The sequence below is a fragment of the Ursus arctos genome, unplaced genomic scaffold (assembly GCF_023065955.2).
Source record: "Ursus arctos isolate Adak ecotype North America unplaced genomic scaffold, UrsArc2.0 scaffold_18, whole genome shotgun sequence".
NCBI lineage: Eukaryota > Metazoa > Chordata > Mammalia > Carnivora > Ursidae > Ursus > Ursus arctos.
The window spans coordinates 52,342,832-52,364,352 of NW_026622852.1; positions in this window are offsets into that span (position 1 = coordinate 52,342,832).

Here is a 21,521-nt window from a genome sequence, read left to right on the forward strand (position 1 = left end):
GAGCCAAAGGCAGACGCTTAATCGACTGAGCCACCCAGGCGCCCCGTGATTGTTTTCTTACTGTTATTTTTAACCATACAGAAGAGCGTCGGAGAATCACCAACGTTAACACTTTTGGCCTCTAGGGGGAGCCCAAGTTCCTCTCGCCCTAATGTACCTCCTAACGCCGAATTTCAGAGGAACCAGGGTGGGTGGTTAAGGTCAAGGAAGTTATTGGAGGATGAAGTCTGGAAATGCGGCGTTCCTAGAAACTAGTCTACCCATGTGTGTCTTCTCCTTTGTCCACAGGCTGTCTCTCAAAGGGAAGGAGTCCCTACCCAGGCACATGGTAGGTGGATAAAAGCTCGGGCCCTGCTCACCTGAGCCAGGGATTCAACATGGTGGTTTGAACCCAAGGCCTTAGATGGTTATTCTTTAACTAGGGTTTCCCATCAGAACCAACTGGCAGGCTCTTTTGAAATGTGAAGGCCTGGAAAATTCTGACAGGTTTGGTTTTGATTCCTGAAAGGAGCTCCTTGGGGATTCTAATGTGCTCTTGGTTAATTTCCCAGACATCCTGGCTGCTTAGGCCCCGGGGCCCAGCACAGAGTCCGCACCTTTGGTGTTGTCTGTGTGCTTTCCTTCTCCCTCAAGGACACTATCCGCATCCCCAGAACTCTGCATATATGTATACCCAGAGCCAGAACTGCCATTGTCTTCCAGCTGATTGCTTCGTAAATGGGCAACTGACCCAGGACAGGCTAACTGGAATCTTTCCCTAAGATTTTTAGAGATTATTTTATTAAAATTTTAGACATAAACTATTTCACACATATGGAAGAATAGGGGATAAGATAATAAAGCCCTTCTGCTCATCACCCATATGTAGCAACCATGAACATTTTGCCATATTGTTTCTATCTGATTTTGCTCTCATCCTGATTCCTTTTCACTACTCTCTTCACTGACACTTAACTCACTGGTAACTCTAAGTCAGTGTGTGTCCTGCCCATCCACATTTTTATGCTTTCACTATGTAGCTATCCATAAAATTATAGTTTTGTTTTGTATATTTTTAATTTTTAAACGAGCTGTTATCGCCATTGTGCACATTTTTACCTGAACGGGATCGTTGTCAACTTGCTTTCATTCAACATTATTTTCCCAAGATTTGCTCATGCTCTTAGCCCAGGTTCACTCATTTTACCCGAGGTAGAGTAGCCCATTGCCCAAAAACGCCATATTTTCTTTATTTACTCTGCTATTGGTAGACAGATTGTTTCTTAATTTTGTTGCAACTGTAAATAATCCTCCAATGAGCACCCTCCAGTGAGTCTCGTGGTGTCTAGGAGCAAAATGTTTCTGGGGCATATACCAAGGAGAGGAATTGCTGGGTCCCGGGATGTGTATATCGTCAAGCTGTATTTCCAAATTGCTTTCCAAAGGATTTGCACTAATTTGCCCTCCCACCAGCAGTGTGCAAGAGTCTTCATTTCTCCACATCTTTACTAATAATACTTGGTATTTCCAGACTTTTAAATTTTTGCCCATTTGATTGATGTGATCTGATATCATATTGTTGACCTTTGTGTGTGTGTGTTTCCACAATTATGAGTGAAGTTGGGCATCTTTTAATTTCTCATAGGAAATTCCGTTTTCTCCTTTGCATATTAGTTGTTCGTATCCTTTGTCCTGGTTCTGCTGGTTGTTCGCCTTTATCTTATTGAAGTTTGTTATGTAATCTGAGTCTTAATCCTTTACAGTTTTTTACTTTGAGAAGGTTCTCTCTTATTTGTAGTTTTAAATTTCTTTTCATTGAGAACGTGTTTCTTTACGGTGGTTTGGGCAAGTAATAGACAAAACAATGAAGCAGAAAGGAGAATCAAATTTATCGGTCTTTTCCTTCACGGTTGGTGTTTCCTCCCTTCTTTCTCTCTGTCTTTCCCATGTTCAAGAAATCTTTGCCTAAACAAAACCATAAGATAGTCTCTGATACTTTCTTCTAATTATTTTAAAGTTTTGGCTCTTTTACATTTAGAACCTCAAGTCACCTAGGTTCTTGTATACGGCCCTCCATGTATATAATTTTATATTGGCTCCCAGAGAGACGGCCCGTTGTCCCAGCACCATATGTTACATGGCTCCCCGCTTCCCCCACTGACTTGTGAAGCTACCTCTGTCATATAGGGACTTCTGATACTTGCATAATTCCGTTTCTGGGCTATGTTTCTCGTTCTGTTGATCTTGTGCCATTCCACACAGTTTCGATGCTTGTATCTGTATAAGAAATCTTGACGTATGGCAGGTAAGACAGAGACTGGCTAGCTTTTCACCATACCTGTTTCCTCTCGTTCTTGGGACCGCTGCTGGGCTCCGTCTCACAGCCTCCCCGGCAGTAGGTGTGACCACATGAGTGAGTTCTGGCCAGTGACGTGCATGGAAACAACGTACACCATTTCTGGGCATTGCTTACAAAAACTTCCATGCATGATCCTTCATTCTCTTTCCTTTCCCACTAGCTTGATGAAAACATACATGGTGACCTTGAAAGGTGGGAACCAGAAATTGAAAAAGACTGGGTCTACAACTTGCTGCTTGAAGGAGAAATGCCCACTGATCAGGAACGTCCATTTTGGATTGATAGAAGCCAGAAATAAGCTTTTATCATGTGTCAGTCATAAAGAGGTTGAGGTTTGTTCGTTTCAGCTACTGTCACCCTGAAACAGTAGGGCTGAGTATCTCCCTATCCTCTTGCTCCTCTTCCAAATGGTCTCCGGTGTTCTTGGCCCTTATCCTTGTAGGAATTTTAAGATCAGTTTACCAAGTTTCTTCAGAAAACCTTGCTGTGCCTTTGCTTGGAATTCCATTTAATTTCCATATCAATATGTGGAGGCTCACTATCTTTACAACACTGAGCCTTTCCGTTGATGAACATAATGGATTTATTTAGATATTACTTGTTAGATGTTATTAGATCTTATTTGATTCAATTTTATTAGATCAATAAAGATACCGAATTCATTTTTACATAGGTCTTGTGTATCTTCTGTTACATTTAGTCATAGTTATGTTGATTTTGTTGCCATTGAAATGAAATCTCTTTCTTTTTCACACTCTGTGTCCTAACTGGTTGCTGCTATTGTTAGACGCCTCAGTGGTCTTTGAATATTTATCTTGTATCTGGCAACCTTGATAATTTCTCTTGTTAATTCTAATGATGTGTGTTTTCTTTGGATTTTCTACATAAAAAGTCATATAAATGATGTTTTTACTTGCCATTCCCCCGGGCCTAGAACTACCTTATCCCAGCTGGTTCGCTCTTTCATGATCTTCAGGCCTTTTTCAAATATCATTGAATCAGTGAGGTCTTCCCTAACCCCTGTATCAAGTAACACACACAGGCACATACACACAGCTTTCTTTACTCCCCTACCCCTACAGTATTATTTTTTTTAGGGCTGACATATTATAAATTATTGGTTTGTCTGCCTCTTCCACTACAGTGAAAGCTCTGTAAGAGCAGGAACTTTCTTTTGCTTGTTTCTGTATCGTCCAGTGCTTAGCTTAATAGATATGTTTTTATTTTTATTATTCAAAAAATGAGAGAAATGTTTTAAGATTTTATTTTTTTTAAATTTTAAAATTATTCATTTGTTTATTTAAAATTTTTTTATTTATTTGAAATTGAGCGTGAGTGAGCAGGGGAGGGGTAGAGGGAGAGAAAGTTGTCTTTTTTTTTAATTAAGTTTTTATTTATTTATTTATTTATTTGAGAGACAGAGAGAGCAAGTGTGCAGGAGGAGGAGCAGAGGGAGAAGGACAAGCAGAGCCTGACATGGGGCTTGATCTCACAACCCTGAAATGATGACCTGAGCTGAAATCAAGAGTTGGACACCTAACATACTGAGCCACCCAGGTGCCTCTAGATTTAATTTTTTTAAGTAAGCTGTACACCCAGTGTGGGGCTCAAACCTATAACCCTGAGATTGAGAGTCACAAATGCTCTACTGACCGAGCCAGACAGGCGCCCCTTGATATATTCTAAAAAAATGAATAGTGGCAAATGTATTCTTACCTTTCTTATCCTTATTCCATGTACTTTTCTTTTATTTTTTTATTTTTTGAAGATTTTATTCATTTATTTGAAAAAGAGAGTGAGAGAGCACAAGCCAGGGGAGAGTCAGAGGAAGAGAGAGAAGCAGGCTCCCCACTGAGCAGGGAGCCCGATGCATGGCTCAATCCCAGGACCCTGAGATCATGACCTGAGGCAAAGGCAGATGTTTAACCAACTGAGCCACCTAGGTTCCCCTTCCTTTTTTTTTTTTTTAAAGACAATATTTTTTAAAAGGCAAATTTTTTAGAGAAGTTTTGTGTTAACAACAAAATTAGGAGTAAGGCACAGAGATTTTCCTTATACTACTTGCCCCCACACATAGATAGCCTCCCCATTATTAACATTTATTCACTGGAATGGTACTTTTTTTTTTTAAGATTTTATTCATTTATTTGGCAGAGAGAGACAGCCAGCGAGAGAGGGAACACAGCAGGGGAGTGGGAGAGGAAGAAGCAGGTTCCTAGCGGAGGAACCTGATGTGGGGCTCGATCCCAGAACGCTGGGATCACGCCCTGAGCCGAAGGCAGATGCTTAATGACTGCGCCACCCAGGCATCCCGTGGAATGGTACTTTTTTTTAACCAAAGATAAAACTACTTTGACACATCGTAATCATCCAGAGTCTATCGATTACCTTAGGGTTCTCTCTTGGTGTTGTACATTCTGTGGGTTTGGACCAATGTAGAATGATCTATGGCCATCATTATAATAGCATACAGAGTATTTTCACTGCCCTAAAAATCTCTCCACCCCACCCCTGCAAACCACTCTTTTTTTTTTATTATCTCCATAGTTTTCTCTTTCCAGAATTTCATATAATTGGAATCAAACAGTATGTAGCCTTCTCAGATTGGCTTCTTTTACCTAACAATATGTATTTAAGGTTTCTCCATGACTTTTTGTGGTTTGAGAGTTCATTTCTTTTTAGCTCTAGATATTATTTCATTGTCTGGATGTACCTTTGTTTATTTTATTTTATTTTTTAAAAGATTTTATTTATTTATTTATTTATTTATTTAATTTATTTATTAGATTTTATTTATTTATTCGTCAGAGAGAGAGCACAAGCAGGGGGAGCAGCAGGCAGAGGCACAAGCAGGCAGAGAGAGAAGCAGGCTCCCCGCTGAGGAAGGAGCCTGATGCAGGACTCAATCCCAGGACCATTGGGATCATGACCTGAGCTAGAGGCAGATGCTTAACCGAATGAGTCACCCAGATATCCCAAGATTGTATTTATTTATTTGAGAGAGAGAGAGAGCAGGGGGAGTGATAGAGAAAGAGGGAGAAGCAGGCACCCCACTGAGCAGGGAGCCTGATGCGGGGCTTGATCCCAGGACCCTGGGTTCATGACCTGAGCCGAAGGCAGACGCTCAACCGACTGAGCAGCCCAGGCGTCCCTTGCTAACATTTTAAAAGGATTTTTGCATGTATATTCTTAAGTGAAGCTAGCCTATCATTTTTCTTTCTCATACTCTTTTTTCCAATTCTGGTATCAAGACTTTCTCAGCCACAGAAAAGGAGATGGAGATGAAGCTTTATTCTTTCTATTCATGAGACAGTTTAAGACAGGAGTTGCCTGTTTCTTGAAATTTTGGTAAAACTCATCTGGAAAATATCCAAGTTCTGGTGTTTTCATTTTAGGTCAAATTCTTAAGTGGTTATAGATCTGTATTTGTTTTCTATTTTTTTCTGAAGCTAATATTGATCAATTTTAGATTTATAAAGCAGATGTCTATTCCATACAAGTTTTTAAATGTATTAGCATAGAGTCATTCAAAGCATTCCTTTATGATCCTTTTCATCTCCATTGTGTCTGTACTTATGTCCCTTTTTAAACATTTCTTTCTTTTCCTTCATTAACCTTAACGTTATCTATTAGTCCTTTCAAAGAGTTAACTTTTGATTTTGTTGTTAACTTCTGTTCCTTTTTTTCTAGTTCATTTTTTTAAATCTACTTGAGTTGAAAATTTGGTTCAAGTTATTTCGAGGCTATAATTTTCTCTCTAATTTTTACTTTGACACTATCTACACGTTTTGGCATGTAGAGTTTTAGTTGTTCAATTATAAATATTTGGGGTTTTTTCAGTTATAAATATGTATAATTGATGTTATAATCTCTTTTTAATCCATTAATTACTTAGAGATGTTTTCCCACTCTGGCTGGCCTTTATTATTAAATTCTAATTCCATGAGTTCTGTGGGATAGCGTTTTTTCATTATTTTTGAGTCTTCTTTTATGTGATAGAATGGGTTGATATTTATAAGCATTCTATATATACATGAAGAGAATATATATTCTCCATTTGCTACATTCAGAATTCTACAGGGGTTCTTTATATTAACTAATAGTTAATACTGTTGTCTAGTCTTCTATATCTTCTTTATCCTTACTAGTTTTTTTTTTTCTTATTCCATCTCAAATGTGTTAAAATTTAGTACAGTTGGGGATTTGTCGATTTTTGCTTAATGCAAAAGGGTTAGGCTGTATCAAGTTCAGTGTTATCTTTTCCTGGGAAGTTCACCCACTTTTCCTAATATTCCTCTTTTCTTTAAAGCTCATTTCATTTAGTATGAACATTGTTATAACATCTCCTTTTTGGTTAGTATCTACTTATTACTGTATATTTCTATCTATACATTTACTATTACCTATTTCATTTTTTAAGGTGTAAATAGGCTATGTAGCTGAATTTTTTAAACATTTCTTTTTTAAATTTGAGAGAGAGAGAGAGCACGTGTCAGTGGGGGGACAGAGAGAGGGAGAGAGAACCCCAAGCAGACTCTGAGCTTAGTGCTGAGCCCATGCGGGGGCTTGATCTCACAACCCTGAGATCATGACCTGAGCAGAAATCAAAAGTCAGACACTTAACCAACTGAGTCACCCAGGTGCCCTGGATATGTAGCTGAATTTTCAAACCAGTCTAAAAAAACTGTATCTTTTAATTGGTGGATTTAATGTATTACATTTATTGTGATTATTTTATTTGTAATTATTTAGAACATCTTTCTGGGTCTGCATGTGTCTCTTCATTAAGTTTTTCTTTGTTCTTTTCTTTCTTCTTGCCTTCCATTGAATTAATCATTTTCTGTTTTCCTTTTAATTGGTTCATAAGTTATATATTCTATTTCTCTTACCTGAGTACTTATCCTTACATCTTAACATAAGTAATTGATGTAACAAAGTCAAGAGTTAATAATCAATATCTCTATCATTTTTCATAACAACGTAAGGACTAAGATATTTAATTTATGTATCAACCCCATCATCTATTTTTTTATTGTCCAACATTTAGTGTCACCTTATTCTTAACTCTCCCATTAGTTAGTTAGCTGTGCTTTACTGCTAAGGCTTACTATATTTTATCAAATCTAAGATGTCATCAATTGTAAGAAACACTATTATTTTATGTACCTCTAAGAAAAAGGAAGAATGACATCAGCAAAAATGGCAATTTTAAGGACCTCTGAAAATTCCCTCCTCCATAAAAGTAATGAAAACACTGGCAAAAATTGTCAGAAACAACTTTTTCAGAACTTGGGAAATTAACCAAAGGCTTGCAGCAATCTGGGAAGCATTTATTATTATTATTTTTAAAGCCAATAGCTACATCTCAGAGAACAGCTAGCTTTATGGCATTTTAACTTTCTCTATTCTCATCTCCCCTCGCCCTGGCTCTGCACTAGCCCTTTCCCTGTGACTACGGCAAAAACCTGGCAGCCAACAGAAAGGGCGGAATGGGTTGATACCCCTTCAAAGTCCCATTGCCAGAGACGACTCAAATGACTAAACTCAGAAATTGAAGAGGAGAGAGCCCTACTGAACTTGAAGAAATAAAAAAGGTTATAAAAGAATACTATGAACCAATTAAATAATCTAGACGAAATGGGCGTGTTTCTAGAAAGACACAAACTATTGAAACTGGCTTTTTTTTTTTTTAAGAGAGTGAGAAGGGGAATCTCAAGCAGGCTCCAAGCCTAGCACAGAGCCCAGTGCGGGGCACAATCTCAAAACCCTGAGATCATGACCTGGACCGAAATTAAGAGTCAGACACTTAACCAACTGAACCACCCAGGCGCCTCAGGCTTTTAAGTTGAATAACTGAATAGACAAGTAATTAACAAGTAAACAGGCTGAATTCGTAATCAAAAACTTTCCACAAAGAAAAGACTAGAAGCAGAAGGCTTCACCGGTGAATTCTACTGATTTTTTAAAGAAAAGTTAACACAAATTCTTCACAAACTCTTCCAAAATATAGAAGAGGAGAAAACGTTTCTCACTTATTCTGTGACGCTAGTATTATCATGATACTAAAACCAGACAGGGATGTCACATGAAAACAAAAGCTATAGACCAATAGCCCTTATGCATATACATGTAAAAATCCTTAACAAAATACTAGGAAACCAAATTCATCAACTTAAAAAGTATTATACGCCATGACCAAGTAGGATTTGTTGTAGGCATACAGACGGGTTCAGCATGTGAAAATCAATCAATGTTATACTCCGTGTTAATAGAATTAAGGACAAAAGCCACACGATCCTCTGGACACCTTGGCATCTGTCATCACCATATTTGACCACAAAGACCATCATAGAGTAAAGGCAGCTAACACACCTCCGCCTCCACATTCCTCTTTTAGACAACTCTACTCTGGAAAGAGATTCTGCCCCAGGCAGATCTTCCCTTAACCAGGTTAACAACAGAACATTCCAGCACAGGGAATACAGTGGCTCTACAGCTTGTAAGTTTGCAAGTTATAATTTCTTTTTTTTTAATTTAAATTCAATTAGCCAAAATAGAATACATCATTAGTTTCAGATGTGGAATTCAATAACACCCAGTGCTCATGGCATCACGTGCCCTCCTTAATGCCCATCACCCAGTTACGCCATCCCCCACCCACCTGCCCTCCAGCAGCCCTCAGTTTGTTTCCTAGAGTTAAGTCTCTCATGGTTTTTCTCCTTCTCTGATGACTTCCCGTTCTGTTTTTCCTGCCTTTCCCTACGGTCCTCTGCCCTGTTTCTTATAGTCCACATATGAGTGAAACCATATGATAATTGTCTTTCTCTGATTCACTTTACAAGTGATAGTTTCAGCCATTGATTAAGACTCCTTTGCTCTGTGAAAAACCTCAGCTTGGGTCACGTGTCCACACCTGGTCCGGTTAGCTGTGCCCAAGGGGCCCAAGTCTCCCAGTAAAACAGCTGGGTGTCCTCCCCCGGAGATCCAGGGGCAGTGCTCAGAGGCGGGAGTTCACGCAAAGCCGAGGCACAAAAGTCCCTCAGCTGGTATTGTGTAAATCGGAGAACTCTGGAGAGTTGCTCTTTACTTGTGAAAAGTACCTTGTTCATGGGGAGAGCTGAGCTGCGCCCACGGAAGGAGCTTGGGTGCTCCACTCTTGGGTGCCAGGCAGGAACTAAGAGGAAAACGGAAATCCGTGTCATCAACTCCATAGATTTTCACCATGTGCCGCACGCTGCTTAAGGCTTCAGCACTAGCTTTCCGGGAGCTTTTACACATTAGAAGGTTTTAATGGTCCCCAGAGGACGAAGGGATCAGAAAAGAAATGCAGGCTACTGGTACCCACGAGACAAGTAGCTTTCCAGCTCACCAGATCTAACACTCACCAGCGGGGTGCTCATGACTGAGCCCGCTGCCTGGACACCCTACACCATCACCCCGCAGACTCACGCAGTTCACTCAGAAAAGATTTCCTGTCTGTTGCCACCTTGAGAGATTGTGCTGTGTTCTTTTAGGTGATGGTTGGTCAGGGGCGGCTGCAGGAGGGTGCCCAGGAGAGGCTTAGTGTAACGAAGCGTGAGATACCCAAGGGTCCTAGAGAGACAAAGCCCAGGGGAGCCGGCTCAACCAAGCAGGTGGGGAGTCAAGACAGCAAGGACCAGCAGGCTAGTGCCTTTATTGGGGGTCGCCGTGGGTACACAGGAAAAGGCTCAAGGGGCTGTCACTGGCTCGGTCCATCGGTGCATTTTCACTGGTGTGGTCATTTCCTTGGTGCATTTGAAGGTCAGGGTCTGGGGGAGGGCAGGAAGGGGAACTTGTGACAGAGGACAACCTTATCACACTTGGTCACCTGTGGTCACCTGGGCCAGGTGCTTACAACCTGTGGGGGATGCTGAAGCCATCGGAAAAAAAACAAAACAAAACTGGGATGGGTGATGGAATATGAAGTTTCAAATCAAGGATGCTGAGTTGGAGAAAGGGTTGGGGAGGATGTGAGAGGACGGGAGGTAGAACTGAGTCTATAGTGTTTCGAGCTCAGACAAACCCACGCAGGGTCTTCTCTCCCTCCTTCCCTCCCGCTTCTCTTCCCACTTTCCTTCCTCCCGGCAGCGTCCCTCTCCAGGAGAGACGAGGAAGCCGGGGCAGGCTGTGGCTCAGTGGTTAGCTGTTATATATTACTGGTCACATATTTTACACTCGGCAGCATGAAAAAAGGGCATAAAACTGCAATTAAGTGTCTGAACTGTTGCTATTTTGGAAATTAAAACAGCCTACATTATCTTCGGTGCAACTCCGATTACTGACTCAGGGCTGAGGAGCGGTTATTCCCACCACTTTAGCCGACTTCTTTCCCATAAAAACCCGTTGTTAATGGGTCCCTGGGGACCTCTGAAAATAACAAGATCTGTAATAAAGAAATTAATAACATGCAGAGCAGGCCACAGCTAAAAAGCTTTTTAGAATACATTAATGGTTCTGTTCAGAATGAGGAATACTTGCACCAAATACCTCCTGTCTTTGAGTTCTTGGTACTGCGGGGGTAGGGGGCTTCCCTGCTGCAGTGGCGGGGGAGGGTCGCCTCCAGTGGAGGGCCAGTCGCTGCCCCTCCGTGTCAGCCTCCCCGAGGACGGCAGAGCAAGGCCGTCCCCAGAGTGGGTGCCCTTCTGCCTCTGTCCTGGTCCCCTCCTGTCATTCCTCCCTTCTCCCTCCTCGCCCTCTCTCCCTCCCTCTCCCCCTTCCTCTCTTTCTGTCTCTCTCCCCCTCTCTTTCTAGCTCTCTCTCTCTCTCCCTCCCTCACCCTCCCCCCCTTTCTCCCGCCCTCTCTTTCCCTTTCCCTTTCCCTCTCCCTCTGCCTCCCTCTCTCTCTCTTCCTCTGTCTCAGTCACTTTTGATCTCCATCGGTTCTGTTTTTTCTCATGATGATTTTTCTTTCTCTCTCTCCCATCTCTCTCTCTTCCTTTCTTGCTGTCTCTCTCTCCTTTGTTCGGCTCTGTGCCTTTATGTGAAATTCCTCCTCTCCATCCGTCAAATTGCTGCTTCTGTATTTCTGTACCTCTGTTTCTTACTGTGCTTCTCTTCTCACTTTGTTTTTCCATTTTCTCTCTCAGTTCACACTCTATCCCTTCCTCAGTTTCTATCTTCAATTAAATGCTTCCGTGACTCTACATCCCTATCTGTCTCCCTGTCATCTATCACCGAGCTATCTTTCTTTCTCTCTCTCAATCACCCTTCTTCTTTGGTCTCCCCTCCTACTTCCCTTTGTCCGTCCCTCCCGCCCTGGCTCTCCTGCACCCTCTTGCATCTGCCTGTCCTCTACCTCTCAAAGCTCCACGCATGCTCTGTATTAATTCATCTCACACAAAGTTAGGATTTTCCTAAAGAGATTTCATTTGGAAATTAAGTGGCCACTAAGAAAACACAGCTGCCTAGGAAGGGTCAAATTCCCCTGGAATTCTGTGTTCCACTCCCATGTGGGGGCCAGGGCTGCCTTTGGGGGCACCTGGTCAGCCTCAACAGGGGCAGGGTGATTCTCCACATCTTGCCATCCACGAGCGTTGAGGACAAGAGCTTTGGAATTAAACAGACTATGTTCCAGTCCCATGTCCTTACTCCTTTCCTCACTGCCTGTGGGACCCTGAGCAAATCACTGAAATTCTGAATCTCAGTTTCCTCATCTGTATAATGGGGATAAAAATGGAGAGGCAAATAATTTGAGCAATCTACCATTTTTGCAATCTGCCAGGACATGGCAAATGGAAAGAAAGAAAAAAAAGGATGGCGGAAATCTTTTGCAAATGACTTTGCAGTTCCTCCCATGAAGAGGTGAAGCCTCACGACTGCCCTTGTGACTGCTAGTCTAGGGCTGTCCTTGTGACTTGCTATGAACAAAGGAATCCAGTGGAATGACAGTACTCGGGTTCTATGGCTCAGAACATTCTCTTCCTTACTTTAAAGTACACTTCTTTTTCAATGAACTTATTTTATAAACCTTTTTCTACCGTCTCCAGGGTCTGATGAAAGGTGATGAATTTCAGGGCCCAGTTAAGCCTCTACCGGGGGAACAGATCTCCTGGCCCACTGGCGTACAGCAAAAGGTGATCCTAGAGGCTCAAGTGGGGAAGCCCTTGAAAGTCTCCGGTGAAGTCTCATCTGCACCTCCACTTGTCAGCACCCAGAATCCAGGAAGGATCATCCCCAGCCTGGGCAAGGTCATGATGAATCCCAAGAGATGCCCGCAGAGGAGCAGGACGGCCCTCAGCCACAGCTCTTCCCATATTCTCCTCCTCTTGGTCCTCTTGTCTCTCTTGCGCGTCTTCTTCCTCTTCCTCCAGCCCCAGCAAATCTTCCCCGTATTGGTTAAAAGTCTGGATTACAGTGATTTTTTTTTAAACAAGTAGTTTAAACAAAAGGAGGGATTTGTTGGCAGAATCTTGGAAAAGAACATGGCGAACTGCCAGGCTGGGAAGGGCAGGCGGCAGCTAAGCCTAACTGCTGAGACCAGGAAATGAGCGCTGTGGGCTTCTCCGTCCATCTTGTCGCTGCTCCATTCTGCACCCCTGCTTCACCCTCCTCTCCCACCACACATCTGCCTCCCCTGTCCCTCAGCCCATATGTCCGTGTGACAGAATACGGCCACCAAGGGCTCCAGAGTTGGCCATGTCACACCTCTGACTGTCCAGACACCGACTCTACTCCAGATCCGAGATCCAAGTCCAGGATAGGCCTCACTGGCTGAGCATGGGCAGACAGCTGTGGAGACTGGGCTGTGTCCTGATCAGAACCCCCTTCACAGAAGAGCTTGTGGGCCTACCGCAGGGAGGGAAGTTAGCAGGCAGCCTCTAGCTGTTCATTTTTTCAGGTCTGCCTCAGCTTCCCAGCCAAGTCATGTTCTTCTTGGGGTGGCGCCAGTCAAGGACTGTGGCCCCACAAAATGGTGGTGGAAGGATCCAGGACAGGACTCTTCCAACTGAGCCTTTGTCCCGGAGCTTTATCGGGCTGGAACCACGATCTGTGGCCTCCCACCCAAGCCTACCTCCTTCTCCTGTCTCCCTTCATGAAACTTACTCCTCAAAGGACCATTTGCCTTCCTAACCCTCTCAGTTTCTGCCTCCCTGAGGACCCAAGTGACACAGCACCCACCCACTGGCATTCTCTGAGCACCCTGCACAAAACAGCTGCTCTCACAGAGACCGCATGCTCGGGAAGGGGGACTGCCCGGAGGAGGAAGTGCCCAGGACACTCCTTGTCCTGTGACCTCTAGTTCTGGATTGTTCAAAATTAATTAGTTAATTTTAAATTCGGATCAAATACACCTCACGTAAAATTTGCCACCTTACCCATTTTTAAGTGTCCCGTTCAGTGGCGTTAATCACATTCCCACCCTGTGTAGCCCTCACCACCTTCCGTCCACAGAACACTTCCATCTTTCACGACTGAAACTCCGTCCCAATTGAACACTAACGCTCCCCTGGCCCCCAGCCCATGGCCGTCACCCTCCTGCTTTCTGACTCTGAACTTGATGACTCGAGGGACCTCACATAAGCAGAATCACACAGTATCTGTCCTTTTGTGAGGGGCTTATTTCACTTAACATAATGTCCCCAAGGTTCATCCGTGTTGTCATTTCTTTCCTGTTTAAGGTTGAATGCTATCCTGTTCCATATCTGCGTTCCGTTCTGTTCAGCCGCTCAGCCGCCAGTGGACACTCAGGTTAAACGTGAACGTGGCTGTGCAGGTATCTTTGGAGTCCCTGCTTTCACGTCACTTGGGTGTACACCTACAAGCGGAATTGCTAGATCGTATGGTAATTCTCTTTTAATTCCTTTTTTTAAAGATTTTATTTATTTATTTGACAGAGACAGCCAGCGAGAGAAGGAACACAGGCAGGGGGTGCGGGAGAGGAAGAAGCAGGCTCCCAGCGGAGGAGCCCGATGTGGGGCTCGATCCCAGAACGCTGGGATCACGCCCTGAGCCGAAGGCAGACGCTTAACGACTGCGCCACCCAGGCGCCCCTCTATTTTAATTCTTAGGGGAACCACCGGACGGCTTCCCATAGCAGCGGTACCATTTCACAGCCCCTCCAACGACAACCCTTCGTGAAGCAAATGCACTAATGTCACTGGTGTCCTTTACAACTTATTAAGATGATAAAGCTTATGTGTATTTTACCACAATTTCTCCTCATCCTCAGCAACACATGCTATTTTTCCGGTTTCGCTGGTAGTAGACACCCTAATGAATGGGAAGTGGCAGGTCTGTATTTCCACTGGGATGGGTACCCAGCCATTTCCCCTGACAGGCTGAGGCTGGTGTCCTGGAGGCTGTCGTAAGCTGCCAAGAACCCCCTCAGGACCAGGGCATTCACTCCCTCAGCTTCCAAGAGGGTCACCTGCTGAAGGCTCATGACCAAACTCATGCCCAGGAATCACTCTTGGCCGCTGGGACCTCCTTCGGGATGGCCGACGTCCAGTGACTGCTTAGCACAGAAGTGCAAGTCCTGGCCTCCTTGCCTCCACCTGGAGGGACTCGGAGGGGCCATCCCAGGTCCTGAGCTCCTGCTGAGATCAGCTGAAGTCTCTGCTGTGACCAGGTGGCAGTTCAGCATCACACCTGCCCGATCCTGCTCCCCTTACCCCCACCTCCTAGGGCCCAGAGGGACCAGGGAAAGGCCCGTATCAACTTGATATGAAGCCAAGTTTGGGAGCCAGTGCACAAGACACTGAGGCGGTTGCACTCAGACGGTTGGGGCTCTAGCCAAGGGTGACGTCAGCCTACAGCAGCGTCTGAGCCGCCTGGCCTCACCCCTCTGGGCTGTGGGCTCTGTGCTGGGACTGGCCCCACCTTAACCAACACCCCTCCCACCATGTCCCCAGGCCCCACGAGGCACTGACCGGCTCCGGTCTGCCCTTCAGTTTTCTGATGACCTGCACCTCTATCTTGACCACCGGAAACTTCAAGGAACGAGGCTCCTCACCCAGACACTGACCTCCAGTCGTGGGACCCGTGAAGCACGCCTTCACACTCGGCGCCTTGGTTCTCGCTGCTTCTCTGGGAGGAATGCCCTTCTTCCCACTCGGACAAACTCCTCCTCCTCCTCCTCCTTCTCGATCCAGCTCAGGAGACCGCCTTCAAGAAGGCTCTCCTGACTCATCTCACGTCCTCACTAGAAGCCCCTTCTCTTCTGCGTGCCCGCCACAGCCCCTGGTGCCCACCCATGCCTGCCTGTGTCCGTCCCCACAACCAGACGGGGGCACGCCGTAACGGTCGAGCTTCGGTTTGACTTGCCCAGCAAGTACCTGGCACACAGCAGGCATCGGTGAGAAGCAGCTGAGAGCCCCAGCCGGGCTTGGCCCTGGGAACACCACAATTCCTCTAACCCCGTTCCGGCGATGCCTAGACCTCTAGGAGGCGTTGCTTCCACCCACTGTGAACACTGCTCCCACTGCCCACATCCTGGGCTCTGCTTTTGTTCAGCGACGTCTGCACACCTGCCAACACCAAAGAGAGCCCGGCGGCAGGGCCACAGTTAGGGTAGGCAAGGGAGGTGCACAGGGCACCAAATGCAAAGAGGCCTCACTCGCAGGTGCCAAGCCTGCACCTGTACCCCTCTGAGAGCGAGGCCTCCTTGCGTTTGGCTCCCTGGGCTCCTCGCCTGCCCTGCCCCAGTCCCTGCCTTGCCCCCGTCCCTGCCCTGCCCCAGTCCCTGCCCTGCCTGTAACTTGCAAGGCCCCACCTGACCCTTGTGAAGTTAGGACGTGCAGGGTACAGAGCTGGTCGTCTTGCAGACATGAAGTCATTAACCGCACAACACGGCTCTGAGACATGTAGCCCAACGTCTTGGTGGCATAAATGAGGACACTGAGGCACAGAGAGGTGAGTGAATGCTGAGCTGGCACAGGCATTTGCTCCCAGCTTGGCCTGGCACCTCGCCATCCTGCCCTGGAGAGGGAGCCCCTTCCCTCCACTGTTCCCACCCCTGGGCCTTGGCACATGCTGTGGCCGGCACCAAGCAAGTACTCTTGGTGCCACGTGTCCCTGGATCATCACAACAGCCCTATCCGGTAGGTGCTATGGTTCTTGCTACTGTGCAGGTGAAGAAACTGAGCCTCGGAGAGGTATGGTGCCCCTCCACCCCCCACCCCCACCTCCGGCCACCCAGGGTGTCTGTGGCAGACCAAGGGACGGTTCTCTTCTCCTGTCTCCCCCTAGGATTCCTCTGTGAGACCTTCCACCAACCCTCACCTCATCAGGTATTTATGGATTTGCCCGTAAAAGGACAAGCCATCCCGATAAGATAGAAACGTTTTATGGGGCAACAAAAATATAGATAAAATTTTATAGTGCAAATCAGGAGGAGGAAAGTATTAAGTTCCACAAACACCTTTAAATTTTAAACAGCCCCCATTGCAGGGTCCCTGGAGCCAAACTTAAATAATGGATCAGAAAGGGGATAAATCTCCCCGGTCCCCCGTGTGGCAGTGGGAGAGACCTGATCGACAAACAGACAGGAAGGGGGGTGCGGGCGGCCGCCCGGTGCAGTGCTGGGTCCTGGCGGGCCGCAGTGCGGGCAGAGAGCCTTGTCTTTATTGTACTTATAAAATATACATGGCCCTTTATTGAATTGCCTGCTGTCGAAATCTGCAAGAATGTTATTGCCTTTTACTGTCCTGGAGAGAAGCAGAGCCGCAACATCTGTGTAATTTCATAAGATGCCGAAACCATAAATCTGATTGTGCCGGATAGAAGATCGATCGTAAAAAATCACGCATTGAACAGAGATCGGGGATGCCGGGAAGCAGCAGGGGCCGGTGCAGCTTTGTGGGGGGGTGGGGCTGCTCCACACCCTCCACGTGCAGTCCCAAGCGGGGCTCTGGCCAGCAGGTGCTTTGGAGGAATCAGACTCTCCGTGTGTGGTCAGGGCCTCACGGGGTCCTTGCCCTCTGCAGGGAAAGGAGGTGGGGTCAAAACCCTCCCAGGCCGGTGGGAGACCTGCCCAGAGAAGGGAAGCAAGAGCTGGAAGGGGGGACCCAGGATTCACTGTCCTTGTTACATAAGAGGGACAGATGGATGTAGACACACTCACTCAGTCACCCCCAATATCAGCGACAGAGGTACAACCAAGACACGCTCCAACCTCTGTCCCAACCTGCCTCGCACCACTACCCACAATGATCCAGGTGCCTGGGCCTTCCCTTGTGTAAACCTTGTTTAATATCTTCATAAAAAGTGCAGTTGTTTTGGATGTAGATACGTATATATTATATGATCAAGTCCGATGGAGGGCATGGCTGAGATGAGCCACCCGCTGCGCTCTCTTGTATGCTCCTTCTGATCTGAACTGCCCTTTCTGTTTGTGGACTGTCCCCTGCAGGGCAGAGCCTTCTGGAAAGCAACACCAACCCCTGCACTCTCCCTGCAGGCAGGCCTACAGAGTCAAGAAAGCCCAGAAGAGGCTGTGTGAGGCATGCTCAGCTCCTGTCCCCAAATGCGCCAATGAAGTCTCAGCTCCCTTGGGGCAGAATCAGTGAGGGGTGCAGAGAGAAGCCAGGAGTGTTCCTCACGGAAACCCGAGTCCACAAGGCAATGACAGGATCTCCATCCCTGGCCTCTCTTCTGAGATGAAGTCCCAAGAAACTCATCAGAAAGTGTGAAACCATGGTAAAGGTTTGCCCAGGGCTTCTCTGCTCTCTGAATGCCTTTAAATTACCTTTCCCTGCCAACCACAGCTGCCCTTGCCCCACAGCTGAGTGAGAAGGGGTGAGTTTTTGAAGGGCAAGAAAATAATACAGAGATGGGAGTTGGTTGCTCCCAAAGAGATGGTCTTCCAACACACTGCATCAGTCATCTGTTACTGCCTAACAAATCACCCCAAAACTCTGGAGCTTGAAGCAAGATTGTTTGTTATCTCATAGCTTCTTGAAGGCCTGCAATCCTACCAAGTGCGGCTGGGTAAGAAGTAGCTAGTGCCACCTACTTACCCCTCCTTCCTTCCTGGGACACAGACATTCTGTCTGGAGTGGTGGCAGCCACTTTGTGACCCTAAGATAACAACCATAAGGAGAGAAAAGCCCACCAGCTGAGAATATTAAATTAGGAAGACAGAAAGAACTTTGAAGGTTTCGGTGGTCATGGGGTCAGCCACAAGCAGCCACCTTGTTCCAGACTTCTTTTTTCATGAGAAAAAAAAAATGATTTATTTGAGCCAATGTTCACTGGGTTCTCTTTTACCTACATGGCCAAACACATCCTCCATGTGGCTGACAGTGGTAGCCAATAGAAAAAAATACAGCTTCGAAATGGGTTTCCCCTGCACGATGCCATGCAGTTCCTAGCGTACAGATGCAAAAGGGCAGAGAGAAAGGAAAATTTTTTAAAAAGGAATGCCATCCAATTTAGCAGGAGTGTGGGAAAATGATCATTCTTATGTACTGTTGGTGGAAGTATAAATTGGTTTAGCCTTATTAGAGAGTAATTTAGCTATATCTATTATACTATAAAATGCATAAACTCTCTGACCTAGAAACCTCGCTTCTATAAATCTATCCTACAGAAATAATCATATGCATGTGTAACGTGATACGCATAAGAATGTTCATTGTAGCATTGCTTATAATAGTGAACATTGGAAGCAATCTCTATCTCCATCAGCAGGCACACAGTTAAATAAATTACGGTTGAAGTCTGCGCCATCCCGTATGATAGCCACTGGTCACGTGTGGCTACTCAGCCCTTGAGATGCGACTAGTTCACACGTCTGTTAGCGTAAAATACATGCTGCATCTCAAAGAGTATTTTTAAAAAGATTTTATTTATTTATTTGACAGAGAGAGAGAGAGAGAACAAGCAGGGGGAGAGGCAGGCAGAGCAATAGGGAGAAACAGGCTCCCCGCTGAGCAGGGAGCCCAATGCGGGACTTGATCCCCGGACCCTGGGATCATGACCTGAGCCGAAGGCAGCTGCTTAACCCACTGAACCACTCGGGCACCACCATGAATATTTTTAAATAATGTAAAAAAAAAATCTCAATAGTGATTTATTGTTTCTATGTTGAAATGATATTTTGGATCCACTGGGTTTAGTAAAGTATATTACAAAATTAATTCCACTTGTTCCATTTCCTTTATTTCAGTGTGGCTACCAGAAAATCGGAGGGGCGCCTCGGTAGCTCAGTCGGTAGAGTATCCGACTCTTGGTTTCGGCTCAGGTCATGATGTCAGGATCCTGAGATCAAGCCCCACATCAGGCTCCGCGCTCAGTGTGGAGTCCGCTTGTCTCTCTTCCTCTGCTCCTCCCCCTTGCTCTCTTTCTCTCTCTAAAATAAAATAAATAAAATCTGTAAAAAAGAAGTATAGAAGCTCCCATGGGGCAAGGGATAATACCAGAAAACTCATGAATTAATGACACCAGCAGTGCCTATCCTAGAAATAGGTTGCCAAACACATCTGTTGGCTCTATCGTGGGTAAGAATGGCCTCCCTGGATCTCAGCACAAGGTCAGCATTGTTTCCACACCAACTGGTGAAGCTAGGTTTTTGGTCCAAATTGATGGTGGCCGCTGGTCCTTGGAACTTCAAACTCTGCCCCTGCTGCAGCATGGCTGACGGGAAACCAGCCCCACTTGGGCCGAGCTGCCCCCCGCCGCCGCCATCTTTAAACCGCCATACTGCTGATCACCGTCCTTCAGCACCTCAGCGCTCACAACCTCCAGGCAGGCCCGCGCTCATCCCTCGAATACTCAGCTGCGGGCGGTCACACACTGGCAAACCCTCACTGATTTGCCCCCTCGGGGTGGGGTGCTGCCCCCAGCTTGACTATCCTGCGGGGGACCCACCACCTCCATAATCACTGTAATGGAAAGCACATCAATACTTTACATTTAAAAATGGGATTATAAATTTTCTCAGATACTATTAAACGTCTAGATAAAAATCACACCCCTCTTAACATTTCATCTTCTTTTAAATGCTTCGGACATCGGGGCACTTGCCTCACTTAGTCGGTGGAGCGTGTGACTCTTGATCTTGGGGTTGTAAGTTCGAGCCCTACGTTGGGTATAGAGATGACTTGAAAATTAAATCTTAAAAAGAAATGCATCAAACATCTTCCACCTGGACAAATTGGATCGGAATGATCACTAACCTCCCTGTGGCACCTTATTTAGTCTTTAACCGAAGTTTCTCTAACACTGAGAATGTGCATTTTCTAGTTCCTCATGATTTCCACACTTAGGTTCTGCCTTCCTGGGGTTACAGTCGTCTTGCCTGACCCAAAGGAAGAAAGACACCAGGCAGCGCTCAGGCAGCTGAGGCTGTAGGATCAGGGTCGTGCCTTCCAGGCAACATCGACTCCAGCCAGTGTTGACTGGGCAGGGCCCTTCCTGGAGGAAAGTTCCTGTGCTGCTTCAACAAGACTCCCCGAGGCCCATCTGGTCTTGCAACCCGGTGCCTCCCCACCCTCCTCACGTCCATTGAGAAGCTTTTAGCCACAGCCTGGGCCAGATAACTGTTGCCAAGGGGTCTGTTAGTAAGCGTGGCTTGGTGGTGGTGGTGGGGGGTGCTCCTCTGTTAGGTGGAGGGCAGGAAGGGCTCAGACAAGGGGATTGCTGTGGGCTGTGCAGAGACTGCAAAACATGGACGCCTCAGTGGGGCTTTTGCTGTTCTTCTCTTCCGCTCATTCTTTAATTTTCAAAGTGCCAAGTTCAAGAACCTCACTCCCGTGGTAAGGAGGAATCACCAGAGCAGAGGAAATCTGCTGGACCGCCTGTCCCCGGGGCCTTGTCAGGGACTCTCCGTGAGGCAACTGCCACTTCCTGGATAGGCAGGCAAGACCCATCGTGACGTCTGGAAGGCCCTGCCCCTACCTCTGCCGTCTGAAAGCAGGGTGATGTCACCTAAGATGTCCTGCCCGTTCTTCACACCCACCATGTCCAAAAGCTACCCAGTACCTCCCCCAGGCCTTAGTCCTACACTTGCTTGTGTTGGGGTTTTTGTTTGTTTGTTTCTGAATTTCACCATATGTACATTTTTTACAGCTTTATTGAGATCTACTTTATACAGCCTGAAATTCTTTTTTTTCATACACCCTGAAATTCACCCATTTAAAGCATACAGTGCAGTGGTTTTTTAATAGCCACAGAGTTGTACCACCATTAACAGTATCTAATTTTAGGACATTTTCATCATTCC